The sequence below is a fragment of the Notothenia rossii genome, assembly GCF_949606895.1.
Source record: "Notothenia rossii genome assembly, chromosome: 11".
Taxonomy (NCBI): domain Eukaryota; kingdom Metazoa; phylum Chordata; class Actinopteri; order Perciformes; family Nototheniidae; genus Notothenia; species Notothenia rossii.
In genome coordinates, this window is record NC_136910.1 from 24,137,486 (window position 1) to 24,158,075 (window position 20,590).

Sequence of the window (20,590 nt, forward strand, 5' to 3'; positions counted from 1 at the left end):
AAAACAGATAAAGTCATTTATCGTAGGTGACTTTTTATACTCATGTTGACGATGATCAAAATAGCCTTACTGTTGCATTTAACTCTATGTTAGATTCTGTTGGTTTCTGTCAGTGTAAATAAACCAACCCACTGCTATAATCATACTCTCGACCTTGTTCTGACTTATGGTATTGAAATTGAGCGACTATTAGTCGAAACCCATAATCCTGCTTTATCCGACCATTTCTTAGTAACTTTTGAAGTACTGTTACTAGACTACAAAGCATTAGTCAAAAGCTCCTGCAGCAGAAACCTATCTGTTAGTGCTATAGCCAAATTTAAGGAAGAGATTCCACCAATACTTAACTCGATAGCATGTCTGCATGTAAGGGAGGAAACTTATACAAAATGTACACCACCCAAAATTGATCATGTTGTTGATAGTGCTACAGATGCGCTGCGAATAAAATTAGACTCTGTTGCTCCTTTGAAAAATAAGAAAATAAAACAACATAGATTAGCTCCATGGCATAATGCCGAAACCCGCAAAATAAAGCAAAAGTCGAGACAACTTGAAAGGATATGGCGTTCCACTAAACTTGAAGAATCTCGTTTAATCTGGCATATTACTCTCAATGAATATAAGAAAGCACTGCGTAAAGCGAGAGCAGTCTACTACTCTTCATTAATAGATGAGAATAAGAATAATGCAATATTTCTTTTCAGCACTGTAGCCAGGCTGACAGAGAGCCACGGCTCGATTGAGCCTTCTATTCCCATAGCACTCAGTAGCAAGGATTTTATGTGCTTTTTTAACGATAAAATTGGTACTCTTAGAAACAAAATTAATGACCTCTTGCCTTTGACCAGTATAGTATTATCAACAGCTCCCGGAAACGTAAGTTCTAATATTACACTAGATAGTAAACTAGAATGCTTTTCAGCCATAAACCTTGAACAATTAAATTCAATGATTCTCTCTTCTAAACCATCAACGTGTATCTTAGACCCGATTCCAACTAAGCTGTTAAAATAAGTTTTTCCATTAATTAGCACTTCTTTATTAAATATTATGAATATGTCTTTATTATCAGGCTATGCTCCACAATCATTCAAAGTAGCAGTGATAAAACCGCTTCTTAAAAAGCACAACCTCGATCCAGAGGTTTTAGCCAACTATAGACCTATTTCTAATCTTCCGTTCCTCTCAAACATTCTTGAGAAAGCAGTCGCAAAACAGCTGTGTGATTACTTCAAAAACTATGATTTATTTGAAGATTTTCAGTCTGGCTTTAGAACACATCATATCACAGAGACAGCTCTGGTTAAAGTCACAAATGACATTATAATAGCCTCAGACAAGGGACTTGTCTCTAGTCTTGTTTTGCTCGATCTCAGTGCTGCATTTGATACAATCGACCATGATATCCTATTGCAAAGACTAGAGCACTTAGTTGGCATACAGGGAACTGCTTTAGGCCGGTTTAGGTCCTATCTATCTGAACGCTCTCAGTTTGTACGTGTCCACGATGAATCTTCCACGCAAACCAAAGTTAGCCATGGAGTGCCACAGGGCTCAGTGCTCGGACCTATTTTGTTTACATTATATATGCTTCCGTTAGGCAATATTATAAGAAATCATTCTGTAAACTTTCATTGTTATGCGGATGATACACAACTATATTTATCAATCAAGCCTGAGGAAATTAATTATCTAAATAAAATTCAAGACTGCCTCAAGGACTTAAAAACGTGGATGACCTTAAACTTCTTGATGTTAAACACGACCAAAACTGAAGTTATTGTACTTGGCCCAAAGAATCTACGAAACAAATTATCTAAAGATATACTAACTATGGATGGCATTAATTTGGCCTCCAGTGAGACTGTAAGGAATCTTGGTGTTATATTTGATCAGGATTTATCCTTTATTGCCCACATAAAATCAATTTCAAGGACCGCCTACTTCCATCTACGTAACATTAAAAAAATCAGGCATATCTTGCCTCAAAACGATGCCGAGAAACTAGTCCATGCATTTGTTACTTCAAGGCTGGATTATTGTAACTCCTTATTATCAGGGTGTACCAAGAAGTCAGTCAAGTCGCTTCAGCTGATTCAAAATGCTGCAGCTCGTGTACTAACCAGAGTTAGGAAAAGGGACCACATTACTCCTGTTCTGGCTGCCTTACACTGGCTCCCTATAGAACACAGGATAGAATTTAAAATTCTTCTTCTCGCCTACAAAGCCCTTAATGGGCAGGCGCCATCTTACCTTAAAGAACTCATTATACCCTACTGTCCTACTAGGGCATTGCGTTCCAAGAATGCAGGGTTGTTGGTTGTTCCTAGAGTCTCTAAAAGTAAAATGGGAGCCAGAGCCTTTTCTTATCAAGCTCCACTTTTGTGGAATCAGCTTCCAGTTTGTGTTCGGACGGCAGACACCCTATCCGTTTTTAAGAGTGCGCTTAAGACCTTCCTTTTTGATAAAGCTCATAGTTAGGGCTGATTAGATTCAGCCCCTAGTTTTGCTGATATAGGCTTAGTTTGTCGGGGGACATCTTACTTCTTCCTTCTCTCTGTCTATACCTGTGTGCTCTCATGTTCCAATTAACCCAGCTTCCCCAAATTTCTTTCTTTTTGGTGTCTATATACGCCGGGATCCGGAGTCATGGATGATCCTGCGGTCCTGTGTCATGGATCGCGAGTCCTGGATCTTGAGTCGTAGCTGTGGTCCTGGATTATAATCCTGGATGGATATCCTCGTGGATTCATCTTCCTATTATACACACATGCATTTCCAAACATTTGGACTACTTATGTTGCAAATGTATTATCTTTTCAATTTACACACGGCATCTATTGCACGTCTGTCCGTCCTGGGAGAGGGATCCCTCCTCTGTTGCTCTCCCTGAGGTTTCTCCCATTTTTCCCTTTAAACTGTGGGGTTTTCTCCAGAAGTTTTTCCTTTTACGATGTGAGGGTCTAAGGACAGAGGGTGACGTATTGTCATACTGATATTCTGTACAAACTGTGAAGTCCACTGAGACAAATGTAACATTTGCGATATTGGGCTATATAAATAAACATTGATTACTTGATTGATTGATTGATTGATTGATTGATTGATTGATTGATTGATTGATTGATTGATTGATTGAAAGGTTTTGTACCTGACAGTGATAATGCTAAGTGATTATTATTTATAACTGGCAGAAGAGTGTTTAAGGAAATTAGGTGTGTATTACGAAGAAAAAAGTGAAGGAGGGAGTTCAGACACAGCTTATGGTTCTGTAGAAGGTTATTCACACAGTTCTCTCAGACAGAAACTATAATAATAGATACAGAAAAGCCCCTCTGTTTAAGCAGATCAGCCGGTCGGACCCTTGATGTTGCTGCTGGTGAGTGATGAACTTTTACAGCCTGGCTCTGCAGGAAGTGCATTCAGACAAGTTGTTCATGTAAAAAAAAACTATCGAACCAATGTATAGCAGCACAAATGGATATTAAAAATCAAGGGGGAGATGCTAGTCTGTCATACAAAAGCGGTGATACATAGTCAAAACATCATGGTCATAGAAACCTTAAAAACCTTTTTTTTCTTAATGAAATCCTGGTAGGAAGTTCTGCCAACCCTCTACCAGTGTATCTCTGCTGGAAAAATACATGGTGTGAACACAGGGTCTAAACTAAGTACTGTACAAACTGTTGCATGCCTAAGTTGTATTACAGCTCGTACATGTGTGTGGCATTTACACACACACTTCCTGTCTGTGTGTTTTATCACTTTTTGTCTTAGACCTGTTCATGATAGATCTATCGGTCTCTCAGGTTATCTGTCTGTTACTTCCTCTGTGCTGCAACTATTGCACAAAATCTTATTCAGTTACATTTCTCTGTTTTCAAATTGGAAAAACAAGTACATGTAACAGTCTTTCTCTTTTTTGACTATTTTTTTAATCACACTACACTTCACTGAATGTCTTTTCCAGCTGAGTGCCTGTAACACTCTGACAGTCCCTAACAAACCACCCTGCCTTAAACTCACGTCATCAAAACCAGAAGAGCAGCAGCAGCTAATGTATGCAGTATATATTCACCTTCACACTCCGATGGGCACTTGCCTTGAGAGCGTTTACCCGTACGATAGATGCTGCAAAATAATACAGCCTCATCTCCCATTCACAGAGATAATACACACACACAGACACACACAGACACTGGAGTGAATTCCATTAGAGTGATTTACAGTTGTTGTATAGCTGCGCAGAACTGGAGGGGAAGCCTTTTACTTTCTTATTTAGAGGAGCGAGAGGGCCTCTTCTGTCTGCGGATAGATAGGAAGATGGATAGTGGGGAAGGCCAGAAACACCAGAGAACATCCTCTAAACACACGCTCAGAGATATACACACACACAGAGGGAGCATCAGTGACAGCATGCTGACATATGGGCAGAGGGATGAACATAGAAAGAGACAGAGAGAGTTCTCTGTGCAGTGAGTAGAAGATTCAAGAGGTACGCTTCATGATTTTATTTGTATTCTTCTGTGGAAGAAGTTCTATTAGTGAAAATGCAAAATGCACTTCAGCTGAAAAATATATATTTAAAGAGGCTATATTATGCTTTTTGGGGTTGCCCCTTTCCTGTAGTATGTTCTATAGGTTTTAGTGCATGTAAATGGTCTGCAAAGGAGTTTCTCTCCCAAACATCCCCCCTCCTGCCTGAAACACCTCCATTTGACTCCTTTGTTTACTTCTGTACCATAGTGACAGTACTGTGTAACACTTGCACTTCTATTGGCTAGCACTGTGACATGTCTCCATGCTTTAATGTTCACAAATCTCTTTATTGTTCTCATACTGCCTCTGCCGTAGCACCTCTTTTCACCCTCTGTCTGAACCCAGAGCCCAGTCTGCTCTGATTGGTTAGCTGTCCAGCTCTGTTGTGATTGCTCAACCGCTAAGAGATGTCCCACCCCTTAGCCTAACACGTATAATGTGTTGGAGCGGTGGCCAATAGAAGCGCGAGTGTTACATAGTGATGTCACTACTAAACTGGGAACACAGGGATTTTAGCCTTTGCAGACCATTTACATGCACACAACTCTAGAACACACTGCAGAGAAGGAAAATCCCCCACAATCAAAGTAGGGCCCCACATTTATTTTCGGATTATCCATAGAGTTAAGGGCTAAAGTCACCACAGAGGACACACAGGTCATGTCTTCTCTAAGTGCATCAGGTCTATTATTTCAGAGGTAGTCCACAATGAGTGGGCATGCGTGTTTTCATAAATAAAATAAAATAAAATAATAAGTGTGAAAGGGAGAAGAGGGCTAAGAAAATGCAATTAATATTTGAAGAACAAATAGCAGATACCAAGGGTACACATTTGAAACACCTCACTTATTTCATTTTGAAACACACACACTCACACACTCACCTCAAATTAATAGGGTTTGTTTCATTTGAGTGTGCTGACCTAAGGCTATATTCAATACAACTATACAAGTTTTCCTGCTCACTAATGAAGGGAAGGCTATTCATTTCAAGGTGAGTCAAATAATAAAAGAAATATCAGAAAACATGCAGGTTGTTGAAAAATAAATTAATCAGAGAGCTGTAAAATTGTCAAGGCCAGCGGCGTTCTTTCAGGAACTCTCAGTGCTGCTCCTGAGCCAAAGAAACCCCCCGCAGGGAGACATTCATTCATTCATCTGCATGTTATTGCCTGACCCAAACTTTTTGTTGAGGTAAAAAGCTAATACATAAACTGTTCTCAATCAAATGTAAAGTACAAAACCTAATGTGTGCTGCTGTGGGGAGGGCAAAGAAGCTGGAAATTAACAATCATAGTTATCCCAAGTACAATGACCTCACACCATTTACATCAACGGAGGGTCAATTTTGCTTTAAGCCTTTAGCTGAATCATTAAATGTTAGGATGAAAGATGGCTTCCTTGACAAACCTATCTTAGGCAGTGTTAGAAAACATACTCAGGTTTTTTACTCAAGAAAACTAAGCAAAACTAGCAATATATAACACAATATCCCCACACATTAAGTCTTATCCATCAAAAATCAAACTGTGGAATTTGTGCAATCTTACAAATATCTCGGGACAATGATTGACTCAAAACTGAACTTTCAAGCTACATGGGAAGCTGTGTGCAAAGAGGGGCAACAGCGTTGTCTAATGAAAGTGTGCTTTTAACATTGACAGAACCATGGTGATAATGTTATATTGTGCTTTCATCTCAAAACGTCTCCTACAACACTGACATGGGCAGCAAATCAGTTGAGTGTAATAATCCCTGTTTTGATGGAATTAGTTTCTCTTAGACTGTATGGATTTCCTAAATTTTCTATTTGAGACTTGTCGCGATCGCATTCCAAAATTCGTAGTCGATGATGTCTTATTTGTCATACTTTTGACATGATACCAGGTCCAAAATGTTGACAAAAAAATACCAGAGCAAGGTAGGGTTGGTCCCTGAGAGCCGAACATACAAAGCCAGAAAATTAAAATGATCTATGAATCTTTTTATGTCAGATGTCAAAGCTGCAGAGGATGGGAGGGACTACGCCCAGGTGCCTTAGCCTCGGCTTACCCAAGTCTCAGACTGACAGTTCAGCTGAAAAGAATCATTCATGTTGGTTGCGGCGAAGTCTACCTGAGTTACACTTTCAGCTCCATTCTTATTGCACTGCCATTGTTTGTTTGAATCACTAGCGCAATAACACAATTAGAAATGTCACTTGGGTAAAAATGTTATTGTTTCCTTTGCTATTCAGAATGAAACCCACCAGAGTCGAATCAAAAGAAATAGAATGTACTTATGTACTTGTCCAGTCTCTGAGACACTACGTGCAGTACATGTCTCAGTCATATTCATGCAATACAGTGCACTACCTTCTTAAAAAGGAAAAAACAAACAACAAAGAACCTCTACAATTTAGGAAGCTACAATCCATGAAGAAATAGGTAACAATGATTTAACCTCAAAGCTGAGATGCTGCACAGTAACCTAAAAGTCTGTTGAGGAAATAACCAATGAGACATGAAACCCATTTGATGCCGGGTTTCTGTCTCTGTAATAGAAAACAGAAACTCAGAACTCACTATTTATGCTTACAACAAAGCTCACACATCTATAGAAAGAGTGATTATTTAAGTTCTACCAACCTAGAGGATTACAGCGCATGCGCCAAACACAGACGAGAATAGAGCAAAATAGAGAAATAACGACAGTAAACTGGGAAAAGTTGTCTACTTACGGTAGGATGTCGGCAAAGTGTATGAGACGTCTGGATGAGTCTTCTGTTATATATAGTCTGTGAAAAAAAGAAAAAAGACACAAATTACTCTGATGAAAAAAACATAAAAGAAAAATCAAAGTAAGATACACAAGCGCTGAGTGAATGTGGTTCAGAGTATGGGCAGGTTCCCTCTTATGTTCCACCGGGTCCGTCTGCGGCGCGTTATGGCAGCGCCGCGGTTTTGGTCCGGCCTCCTCCGGCGTCATACCCTACCGGGCGCGTTTCAGAAGCATTTCAGAAGCGGAGCGTCTTGCCTGCCGTCTCGCAGTTTTTGCTGATTTGGGCATATTTCCTGGACAGGCTACTTTGTACAGACAAAGTTAATAATAATTGTAATATCCCAGTTATAAATGACAGGATTCAAAGATGTGTTGCTGTATTTTAGTGGTAAAAAAAAAATGCATTCATCATCATAATTATTATATATATATAATTTACACAGTGCCTGTAAACCGGAGGAGAACGCTGGCATTTCTCCTCCTACTTGAAAGACTACGGAGGGATAGGGTCTGCAAAATGAGTTTGTGTGTGTATGCTATATGCTCTGACCGTTCAACTTCCTGCCTGCCCGACCTTACGTTACGGCTGCGCCGCGTCAAAAATAGGATTCATCCTAATTTTAGAGGAGCCCTGCGCCGAGGCGCCTCTGGGACGCTTCTGAGCCGTAACGCGCCACGTGTGGTGGAATAGCACCCATTGAGTAGAGTGGCCGCGATCGCCGTGAGCACCGCGGCGCAGCCGTAACGCGCCCGTAACGCGCCGCAGACGGACCCGGTGGAATCTATTCTAGGAGTTATGCTTGTGTTTCCTTAAGATGCAAAGTTGTTTGTGCTTAGTGGACATTTATTTTTTATATGGAGAAAGGGGGAGATTGTGTACATTCACTGTCTTCTGTTTGCATTATGTGGACTGTGTACATTTTATTCTGTACGTCCTTGTTTGAACAGCAGCAGCGTTTTCCCCATCTCATCCTCCTCCTTTTCCCTTTGGAACTTACATTTGTAGTATTTTAAGATTATTTTTAAAACAAACCCTATGTATGATACGTATTACAGTCAGATCAAAGTTAAGCAAAGATATTGGTATAGTTGTTATTGGCAGTGGCTGAGTCCACCATGTTTTAGCTTGATGTAGATTCCTCCTTTAGCACAAATGATTCACAGGAAACACCTGATTGTTGCTGCTATGCTGCCAATGCTGCTAATGTTGCTAACAGGACGCTTCAGTTTTGGAAAGGCACTCAACTGACCATATTGTGGAGAAAGCAAGAACCCCAACCATTCATGAAAGATAAAAAAAAACAAGACAACAGACATGTGGGACATTTAATGTAAATGGAGCTGATATCCTCATGTGTCTTTAGGCTGAACAACTCTAACTCCTCAGCAGGCTAACAAAGTGCATATTGTGTTGAAAACTGTCACATTGGAGCGGAGTAGGGTGGACCCAAACAGAGGAGACAGGTAGAATCTACAGAAAATACCTTTAATTTCAGGTAATCCTGGCAAAGTAAGGAAAGGCAAACTAAATTTCACTACATGTCTCAACATATACAACTAGTCGACTAGTGGAGGGAGCAGTGCCGCCTGACTCTGTGGAACCGCTACGCTGTGCTCAAAGTTCAAATAATTTCAATTTAGGATTACGCTGACCTTTCAACGCAACCAATCACATAACAGCTGTATCCAGTGGTGCAAGCTAGTAGAAGAGATAACCATATACACAAGCGTATGTGTATCTTAATTTTTTGTTTATGAACATCTCTGAGTTATTGAACTTGGGTATTTTGGACTTTTTCTTTTTTTAACTTTAACTCTATGGTAAATAAAACACTTAAGCCTCATTTTCATACAATGGCAATTGATTTTTGAGAATTTTTATATAGAACCCCGCAACAGCAACATTTCCGAATCTGTGAGAAGGATGATTATTCTAAAAACATAATGTATATGATATACCGTTTAGGAGATATATATCCCACTAAATCCTTAACACTGCTCTTTCAAACAAACAAACAACCACTACAATGAAAACACTTCATAAGTTAGCAATTGTTTATAGTTTTAATAGCTGTTATAATGGAAACAGCAGTGGAGTCTATAGACATACAGATCAGTGTGGAGCTAGCCAGAAGGCCAGACAGATGGTTTTTCACGGCAAAACAATTCCCACTAAACAGAAACACCGACGGCTTGGTCTCTCCTGCTCTCCCTTAAACCTGGGCAATTAAAAATATTTCTCTGAATAACAGGGGAGAGAAAAATACTGTAGATGCAACTCTCTCTGGTTGAACACAACATGCCAAACTGTGTATCCATGGTAACTGTGGACCACAGAGGCAGTAAAGAGAAAAATAAGATGCTGCAGACCTCTGAGACGTTCTTATTTCAACTCTGACCGCTGATTTCCTGCGTATGTGTGTGTTTTCATTGATGGTGTGTGTGTTTTCATTGATGGTGTGTGTGTGTGTGTGTGTGTGTGTGTGTGTGTGTGTGTGTGTGTGTGTGTGTGTGTGTGTGTGTGTGTGTGTGTGTGTGTGTGTGTGTGTGTGTGTGTGTGTGTGTGTGTGTGTGTGTGTGTGGTGTGTGTGTGTGTGTGTTTGTGTGGCATTACAGTCAAAAAGGGTCAGACACCTGCACCAACCAGCATCAGAAACAACAAACAAACATCATGCAGATAATCAAGCAAACCACACCGCAAAGATTCCATCACACTGAGCAAACTCCAACTCCCAGGGGCCTTTGTGTATGCATGTGTATACATGCAGTATGTGTTTGTTTTGCACATAGCTACATATACAGCAGGTCTCTGAGGAACCGCAGAAGCAGCTCTTTATTTGTCCAGACGGAGGGTGAGTCTGAGGCAGTGTCAGTAGAAACATCTTCACTGGATCTGATGGACTCCCTGTGTGAGCTCTGCTGAAGTTATTTATGGTTTCTTAGTTTTTTATGTTTTTGATTGCTACGGCTAATTGGTATCTTCCATCATTCAGGCCTCTACTGTTTTCATCCTCTCATCTCTTTTGAATACACCCCTCTGGCTTCTTCATCTAATAAGTTCTAATTTAGTTTATTTCATCCAAGAAATTGTACGGAAGTTTCTAAAGGGTTGGACATATTAATAATAATATTATTAATAATAATAATAATAATAATAATAATAGACTTTATTTATATAGCTCCTTTCATGCAAAATGCAGCCCAAAGTGCTTAACAGATACAAAATAAAGATGGAGGAACATAATTAAAAACAAATTAAAAATAAACACAAACAGTTATATCACCGAACCATAAAACAATGAAACATGAATAGTGATACAACACAAATTACCCCAAATTAAAAGCCAAATAAAAAAAGATAGGTCTTCAATTTACTTTAAAAAACTCCAATGAAGTTTGCTGTTCCAAGATCCAATGATTTACAGATTTATTGTAGAATACTTTCAGTACTTCTAAAAGAAAGGCATATGAGGATCATAGCGTCCTTGTAGGGTGATCAAATGAAGGGCAGTCACTGATGTATGTAGGGGCCAGGTTATGTAAAGCCTTGTAAATCATTAAAAGCCCTTTAAAATCAATTCTGAAAGACATCGGTAACCAGGGGAAAAGTGATCCCTTTTTGTTCATGTTTTGCCGCAGCATTCTGAATTAATTGCAATTTCTTTAAAGATTTTTTAGGGACACCAGTAAAAAGAGTATTGCAGTAGTCCAAGCGACTAGTAATAAAAGCATGTTGAACCATTTCAGCAGCATTCTGAGCAACTCATTCTTAGGTCATTTACTACCATTAATAAAGCTGTTTCAATGCTGTGGTTTGTTCGATAGCCAGACTGGAATTTATCTGAAATGTTATTGGTGTTAAGATGATGGAGTTATTGGTTGAAAACAATCTTCTCAAGGAGGTTGCTTAGAAAAGGAAGATTAGAAATAGTTAAATCAACAATGCCATCTGGCCATTTTGCCATCTTAAAGTTTTGACCTGTTTGAACATTAGAGCATGTAAACTTGTCACAGTAGAAGCACAGAATACTGATATGAACCTGAATGAATGGACGGAGGGTTGGTATTATTTGCTGCTTAAGTAATCCTCCTTTTTTATTCTTTTACTATAAATATGCATTTACCTATTTACTATCATATTTGAACCACTCTTAATTAAAACATATCATTATTATATCTTGGTCCGGTTTTGCATGTTCTTCTTCAGCTGTTTTGTCTGTCTTCTACCCTACTGAAATGTGTATTACTGCTGTAAGTTTGCTTCTTATAAAAAGATGTGATATAATTGAGCTTGAGTTCTCCAACTCTGCAAGATAACATCAGTCAACCAAAACTGTCTAGAAATACACAAGGCCTGCAATACTTTTAACAAATGGATGACAAAAGCATGAGAAAAACAATTCAAGGTCCTTGGGGACAATAAGAACAGCCAGAGCAAAATGAAAACATGTATAAGATAGTGGTGATATCTCCCACTAAAGGAAAATTACAGTTTATATGATCGTGCTGTAGATTTTGCTATCATTTCATTTATCAATCATGAACACATTGTACCATATTTTTGACCAATCATAAGTTAACCGACTGGTAGAGTCAAGCTATTAAGTAATTATACTGTGCATTGGGAAGGATTTTTAATAAGTATTTTGCTCCTGATATTATATATATTATTAATGAAAACAACAATATAATATGGCACTTGTTGTACCTAATTTGGACTATCTTGAAAGTAAGTGTCTTTGTAGGTCGTAGCTTGATTGCTGACCACTACAGCAGGTTTAACAAATGCAGACTTAACAAATATTGTTTCTCAAAATCATCCTGGATAAAATCCATTTTTATTTTTGACATCCAGCTGTCCAACCAAGAACTGGTTTTCCATTCAGGTCCCTGCAGAGTGAAATCAAACTTTGCAAAAGCAGCTGATACGTTTACTTTTCACTGTGATTAATTACGTTTCAGCATCAACTTTATGCGATATTAATTTTCATCTCACGCTGAAATTAACTGAAACCAATAGCTGCCTGGGAGGAAGGAAATCAATCTAAAAACGTATTGCACGTTTTCAAAAATAGCCAGCAGTAATGACAATTAATTTGGTAAAAGACGCAAAAAATACAACTTAATGGGCCTTTACGTTTTTAATATTTAATTTCCTGTCGGCAAACAATGTAAAAACAACATCTCAGTGGGTGGAGTTATGCATTACATTTGTTCTGCTATAACTTTCAGAATTAATTTTTTTGACATTTGAAATCACAGCTGCATGGCTCACTTTCATATTGGTCGGTTATTGTGTGTTTTTGTGTAAAGAGTTGGTAACCATCCATGTTTTGGACCATCTACAGGTGGAATACCAGACTGCAAAATCATGTTTTCACGACCTACAAGCCTAGTTCTTGGCCGCGGCTGCAAAGGCTGGACGGCAATGAAGAAGTTAAGTATCGACATAAATATGATGAAGGTGGGTGGGCTCTTCCTGAAACCTAAACATATCTCGATTGTCTTGAGAATTGAGCTCAAAGTTAAATGTGTTTCTCCACATTCATATGTACTACTTGAATTTGGAGTCAGGGACACGTTGAAGTCCTACACACTGCTTCTTCAAACATTTCTCAAACAAACATGTCAATTTCAGATGATTTTTTTTCCTTATCTTCTGACATTTGTTTGAATAACTAGTAAATGGGAATAAATAACGTAGCGTTCTATTAGATTGTAAACTGTTAAATGACAGTGTGAGGCTGAGGCACATTTTCCTCTTATGGATTTTACTTCAACAACATTGCCTGTTTCAGTCATTCTTCCTCTCCTAGAGTAAATGTATAGCATCAAACTCAATATGAGTAGAACATTTAATTTTTTTACGGGGAGAAAAACATTGCTTTTCATATCTGAGATTTCTACAAAGCTTACTTAGTATAGGGGTTTGGGGAAGGACCATTTGTGAAGTCATTGGCCATGGTAGAACCGGGCCCATCCTATCTTCTTTTACCTTCTCCAGATTGCCTCACCTCTTACCTTCCCTTGCCCACCTCATCAATAACACTGTGACAATTGTTTGTATTCCTAACACTCTTAAAGCAGCTGCTGTACAAATAATGACCAATTTCTCTTTTTTTATACCACAATTTTCTCCAAACCAATCGAACGTGGCAGCTTGACTCAACTTTCAGAATATCTCCACCAGAACAGACATCTTGACCTTAAAGAGGCTGCGTTGCGTATAAGAGATGCCACCAAACTCAGATTGCCCCTTTTTCCATTACACCAGTCTCCCTCTCATCCATCGTCATCCTGCTTGACCTTTAAGCTTTGACACGGTGAACAACCAGATTCTCCGCTCCACCCTCCAAGACCTTGTTGTCTCAAGCTTGATACTCCCTCTGATCACATTCAACTTGAAGGACCGCACTAACAGGCTTGTAGAGGATATATGTCTGAACCTTTTAGCCTCACTGTAGGGGTCCCTCAAGGTTTAGTTCTGGGTCCCCTCCTCTTTTCTCTCCACACCTATTATTTGGCTATATCCACTCAAATGGCCTTTCCAACCACAGCCATGACATTAAACTGATCTTGTATTTTCACTGTGCTCTGCCTAACAGGAAAGGCATCTCCTCTTCATACTCTTGGATAAAAAGTATAAAGTATATCACTAGCTGTCATTTGCTGCCAACATCCCTGCGTCGTAAACAACTACAACTCCCTCCTTGATGTCGTGCAGGCATATGCCATCCCCGCTCTGCATCTTATTCCGAATAAAGCAACTCAAAAAGCAGTTCAATAAGTCCTCATGAACTTCACTAGCTCCTGTTGCTATGCTGGCTTTCTAACTCGGCTCCCTCTTAAGCATTACATAAAAGTAAAGGAACACTCTCTGTGTCCCGTATTGTCTCTAAATGTAGCAAAATAGATGAAGTTGACATTCTTGGATCTCTGGTGTCAGCTAAGTAAAGAGGTATTGTCCAGCAGCAGAGGTGGCATGATGATGTTGACGGTGGAGCTGAATTCCACAAATAGCATGCTGACATAGAATCCAGAAAAGTCCAAGTGCTATAGGATTAAGGGATGGGCCACATTGAAGGCATCATCTTTGGATCTGTCTTAGTAGGGGACTGCTTGGGGTCTTGTAGGTTTTGTAGCAGACAGGCCTATGGCATGTATGTAACACAGGTAAGACAAAGCTTTGTTTGGTTGCTTTGGGGAGTTGTATCTTAAATATGTCATTGAGGCAAGGGAGGAGGGTGTCTCAGTAGAGCATTGGTCCAGGATGGAGCTATGGGGATGGTGTGTGAACTGACTCTTTGTCTTTTGAATTCAGAGTGTAACTTATTGAGGTCATTGGCCAAGCACAAGTCATTAATTGGGTGAGGAGCATTGGGTTCTAATTTGGTGAGTATACACTGGCAAAGCATCCTCTGTTCTTCCCTCAGCATCACCTGCTCACCAGTTGCTAATAATACCAGGAGGAGAGATCCAAACAGCAAAGCACACATTCTGAGCCAACCTGACAGCAGCCAGAACCATGAAAATACTCCACTTTAAACTTGGCTTTGCAAGCTTGTAAAATGAATTCTCATTTCATAATTTACACCTTCCTCTTCTGCACCACATTGGCAGACAAGCAACAATTCCCAGTTGACCAATTAAAATGGATTCAGAGCTTGCAAGTCCACACCCTCACCTTAACTGACACAGATCCAGAAAACGAGCCTGTAGGCAGGTCTGTCACTGTAACTACTTTCTAACAGCCACATGCAGAGGCTGCTTACTTACTGTACATGAGAGTAGCAGTTCATAGAGAGTCCTGGTACTTCCATTATTAATTAAGCCAATCAAACATCAACTTCTAATCAGCAATCAAAAATAAGGACACAATAAGTCCATAACCAACTAATCAGAAGAAAGCAATGCAGATGGAATGAACTGTCAGCCTTGTTCGCAAGCATGACCCCAACAATCTAGTACCAATACGACCTATAATTTACCATTTGTTTGTTGACACTATTTAGATTAAAATCACCTTTATTAATACAATTCTTTACTCTGATAATACACATGCACAAACAGGACCTATAGATATGCGCCCGGGAGCAGTTGGTACCTCTCCTCCCTCGGGACCTGAACTGGCACCCCTTGGTTCCAACGCCCCTACAGAATGACCAACTGCCACCCCTTTTCATATTGCCATACTATTAATATTACACAGTATTTCACAAAGTTAAATACAATTAAATCTAATTAGGAAATAATACCTAAATATTTATTCAAAAGGTCACATTGGTAAAAGAAAATAGCAAAATCATTTCACTGTTGGCAAAATCAAACTTTTAAGAAGCTAGAACTGATTGTCACTATGGTGCTGCTTTCTAAACACTAAACAGAGCAATGCCTTTATGGCATAATAAGGTAAAACATGTAATTCCCGTAGCATATAGGTATTTCTTTTTGTTACAACTTTGGGAAATTAGCTAATTGGAGATTTGACCAATCTAATGTTTCTGTATCAAAACACAATAAAATATATTACTTTGACATGGTTTAACAGGCTTTGATGGTCAGCCAGATCCTGCAAAACATAACGTCAGCTTGTGTTATCCAGTGGACTATTGTCGGCAATATTAAACATTTACAACAGTACAGTGCAAAGTTGACATGGTCAGTCTCGGTCAAATGTTAAAATGACATTGTATGTTGCTAAGGGTAGTTGCATGCTGACAGCATTTCCCTTGTTGTGGAATGGAGGCCTGTTATGGTAAATGGCAGGATGACAAGTGATTTTTCCTCCAGTAGAAAAAGAAGAACAGCAACAAGGTGTGTTGGAAATTGCAAATTGCAAATGTAAAAAGCCATGTGTCTATAACAGTGCTTCTCAACTGGTCAGGCCTCGGGACCCACTTTTTCCTTTGTCAATCAATTGCGACCCGAAATTTTGAACCACTCAAAATTTTAATATTTTTTCTTCACTCACACATCTGCGACCCACTCAAAACGGGTCTGCGACCCACTTTTGGGTCGCGACCCACAAGTTGAGAACCTTTGGTCTATATGTTTGTAGCTCTTCTTCTTCCATACAGCTCATTGTACTCATTGACCTCTACCCTACCAAAATGTCAGCTCATGTGGCGTGCTTAAAATCCCTTTCACATCATTTGGCTTCAGTGGATCTCATAAAAAATCAAAGCCATGCTGTGGTGTACATTGTGTTTCACAGAATCAGCCTTCAATATCAACTGGCCCACTGTCACATTATGATTTATTTAAACATTACCCAGACCAAATTAACAAACAGGACTGGGCACATTACCAATCTGCAGCGGCCTGTGAATAACAAACTCATCAGGGAAATCCATGCAGACCACCACCCTGACATAACCCTTATAGATATTCATATTTTCTTTCCCTGACATCCTGTATTTATTTACCAGTGTTCCAACCCATCTCCCCAAAGTATTGAGACAATCCATCCTGTCAGATTTACCCCGCTAAACAGGGGAGGGGGAGGCTGGACGATACAAAGTCACTTACTGCTTGTGTATTTGTGCAAATGTGTGAGCGAGTGTGTGTGTTTGTGTGTGTCAGCAGCAGGGGAGTGTTTTGAGAAGGTATTGATGGCGTAGTGAGGATGTTATAAGGGGCTGTTCACGAGCAGGACCACACCGCCACAACAGTGTGATGTTTGTAGGTTTATTCCAATAAGTAACAATGAATTGATATGGAGGGGTTGATGAGATGTTCTGGTCTGGCGGGACGTGCTGTGATCCGTGCAGAGGGAGACTCAGAGTGGGGGCACCGTCTCCGGCATGATCTGCTCGGGCTGATTACGGGCCCCCAGACGGTTCCTGGAATTAGACATTTAAGAATATACACGAGTCAAATGTGAATGGAGACGGGCAGAGTATGGAGGGATGTAGGGATGAGAGGAAGGTAGGGACGAAGGGATGAGGGATGTCGGGATGTAGGGGAAGGGAGGGATGAAGGGATGTCGGGATGAGAGGAAGGGAGGGATGTAGGGATGAAGGGGAAGGGAGGGATGAAGGGATGTCGGGATGAGAGGAAGGGAGGGATGTAGGGATGAGGGATGTCGGGATGAGAGGAAGGGGGGGATGAAGGGATGAGGGATGTCAGGATGTAGGGATGAGGGAAGGGAGGGATGAAGGGATGTCGGGATGTAGGGATGAGGGAAGGGAGAGATGAAGGGATGAGGGATGTTGGGATGTAGGGGAAGGGAGGGATGAAGGGATGTAGGGATGAAGGGATGAAGAGATGAGGGAAGGGATGTAGGGATGAGGGAAGGGAGGGATGAAGGGATTTAGAGATGTTGGGATGAAGGTATTTCTGGATGACGGGATGTAAGGATTGAGGGATGAATGGAAGTAGGGGTGTATCGTTGAAGGGGGTCGATGGGTGGAGGGATGAAAGAGTTTGACTAAGTATGAGGTAGAACGGGAACCGTATGAGTAGAAGGGAGAGGGAGGGTGGGTTGAGAGAATAGAGACGGGCAGTTGCTGGATGTTTGGCCGGATATAGAGTTGGCCTTGATTAGAGGTGGGGTTGAGGCGTGGCCATGCTCCTGAATCTATGTTAACAAATGAACTTCATTAAGTGGCCCTTGTTTGGGAGATGCTTCACTGAAATAAAGCCACTTGGAACCAGGAACTGAAATCAATCCCTCCTCTATCTCATCCATCCTGCCGTTGACTCTCATTTTTCTGCTGCTTGTGTGTCCAAATTCTGCTTAAAGTCCAGATATACCACTCCTTTGGTTTTGTTCTACTTGACTTTTCTTTGTATTGAACTCCCCAATCCCTCTCTCTACTTGTGACCATCATAGTTACACAGAGTTATAGGTGTACAATTATTTTAATGGAGGTTTCAGGAAGGGGAACACAAAGAGGGAGTCAAATTAACCATTTCAACCCTCCATCGCAAAATGTTTATCCGATTTAGGAACGTGTTTTTGAGTGTTCTATATGTCTTATGAAGTTCCTCCCAGAAATGTACTTTTCACTTTTTTTAGTGTGTGTATTCATGGACATAAGTGTGGGATTTCTGAAAAATAAATGTTCTGTTTGGAAAGGCCCACACAATATATAATCCTCCTTACGAAAGAATTTGGAAACTACTTATTAGCAAATCATCCGTTGTCAGGTTGTTGCTGAATTTCCTCCAGTCCTCGGTAACTACTCAGAATAGGATTTCAATTACAAAGGTTCACTGTGTTCCTTGTACAAATTCAAGAAATAGTAAACAGATTATGCAAACCCGAAAGGTGGCAACTCATTAAAAACAACATCCAGTCAACTCAAACAATGAGAACAGTAAAAATATATCTCCTCACTAATCTCTCATCACCTTTTTTTATAAAATCAACTACAGTAATTGCCAAAAGTTAAAATTGTGTACAGAACAATATGTTTTTTTAGGGACGTGCAGGGCAAATATTTTGAGTCATTACTGACTTCCTTGTGTAATATAGAAATAATGCTATCCAGGTGAGGCGTAACACCATTTTGGTTTAGCCTTGTCATTTTTATTTGTCTGTATAAATATCTACATGGAGAAAATCGCTAATTGCTGTTGACAAATGAACATTATATTGATGTTCATTTGTCAACAACAATTAGCGATTTTCTCCATGTAGATATTTATTTATTTGTAGCACATCATTTATGTACTGGCCACCAGGGGGCTGCAGATTCACTTGGAATACACACACACAAATTCCATGTATTGTATGTAATTATTAACACATATACTAAGTCTGGAATCTTTATTGACATTTTACAATCTTTCAGGGAACATCCTCTAATAAGCTCACTAAACAAATATCAGTTCACAGAAATGTTATTTCATTTTTACAAGTGGCATGTTTGTATTGAACAGGTTATTTAACAGTGGAATAAAACTACTTTAAACTATTGGAAAGCACGGAAAATGTGTGTGCATTAAGATTAACCATTAAGATGACATAAACATGAAGTCATGAACACTAACGCCGCCATTTCACCATCCCTGCTCTACACACACACTCACACACAGCTAGACACTTCTATTTAAGTCTTTCACCTCTCTCTCTTACTTTCAAAAGTTTCTGTCTCTTTCACACACAAGCAAGACAACTACTCCTAATCAGGAAGCTTAAGTCACCTACAAACATCCACCACACTCACAACACACACATACACACTCACACACTGAGCAACACATATCGGACTAAATCTCTTCCGCAGTATGTGCTGTGTATCCGAAAGCTCCACTTTGTTTCTCAGTACAAATAAATGCTGGAGGAGAAATACAGTCTTTTTTTACTGCCATGATGCAAGTGAGTGTAACCTCCTGGCCATTTCTCAGAGAAGAGCTGAGAAACTAAAGGGCTATTTAAAAAATGATGATGATGACAAGGAGGGGGCAACATAAAAAGACACAGATCACAGGAAGGGGAGGAGGACTGAGAGGAGAGGAAAGGAAAAGGTTACCACAGAGGGAATGGAAAGACTAATACAGATATAGAGGGGAGAATTAAAAGGTAGCTGAACCTGCAGCTCTAATGGTCTGTGACTGGATGTCAATATCTGCAGGTGCCAGCTGGCTGCAGTGTAGCCAGTGTGTGTTTGTGATCTGTTGGGGGGTTTTGAACTACAATAAAGTCGAAGGCACCTGGCAAACCATTGAACCTGGAACCCAGTTATTCACTCACAAATATATACGTATACGTATAGAGCCCCTTTTGTAGACCTCTTATACACAGAAAAACAACAACAGCATCACATTTGTCCCGCTCAAGAGGCGAATCCCTCTATTGGACGAAGACTGCTGGGAGCGACTTTGGACGGCAGGTGACTAAAATAAGAAAATCATGAGAGTTGAGGTCAGAGGACAAGCATTTTAAATCCTTAAAATCCACAGATGGTATGATTTTAGCTCCCGACTGTCAAAAGCAGCTGACCCGGACTCCATTATAATCTGATTGATCAATTGTGACTGCAAAATCCCTTTCGTAAGGCCTAAACAATTGTAATGTGTGCTACAGAGAGGAGGTCGGAAAACTGACATCTTGGTGCCAGGATAACAACCTCCATCTCAACGTCAGCAAAACCAAGGAGCTGATTGTGGATTACAGGAAGCAGCAGAGAGAGGGACACGCCCCCATCGCCATCAATGGGACTACGGTGGAGAGAGTCAGCAGCTTCAGGTTCCTCGGGGTCCACATCACTGAGGACCTGACATGGACTCTTCACACCATTACCATCACCAAGAAAGCTCGACATTGGCTCTTCTTCCTCCGC

General features: G+C 40.1%; 1 protein-coding gene across 6 annotated transcripts in view; it reads right to left on the reverse strand.

The window, feature by feature from the left end:
• The window catches only part of rbfox3a (RNA binding fox-1 homolog 3a), an 836,552-nt gene that overhangs the window by 526,181 nt on the left and 289,781 nt on the right, over window positions 1–20,590 (reverse strand). For all 6 annotated transcript variants that reach the window (XM_079660085.1, XM_079660089.1, XM_079660084.1 and 3 more), the window contains exon 3: window positions 7,261–7,317. The gene's annotated coding sequence lies outside the window, so the exon portion shown is untranslated. The remainder of the gene's footprint in view (window positions 1–7,260; window positions 7,318–20,590) is intronic.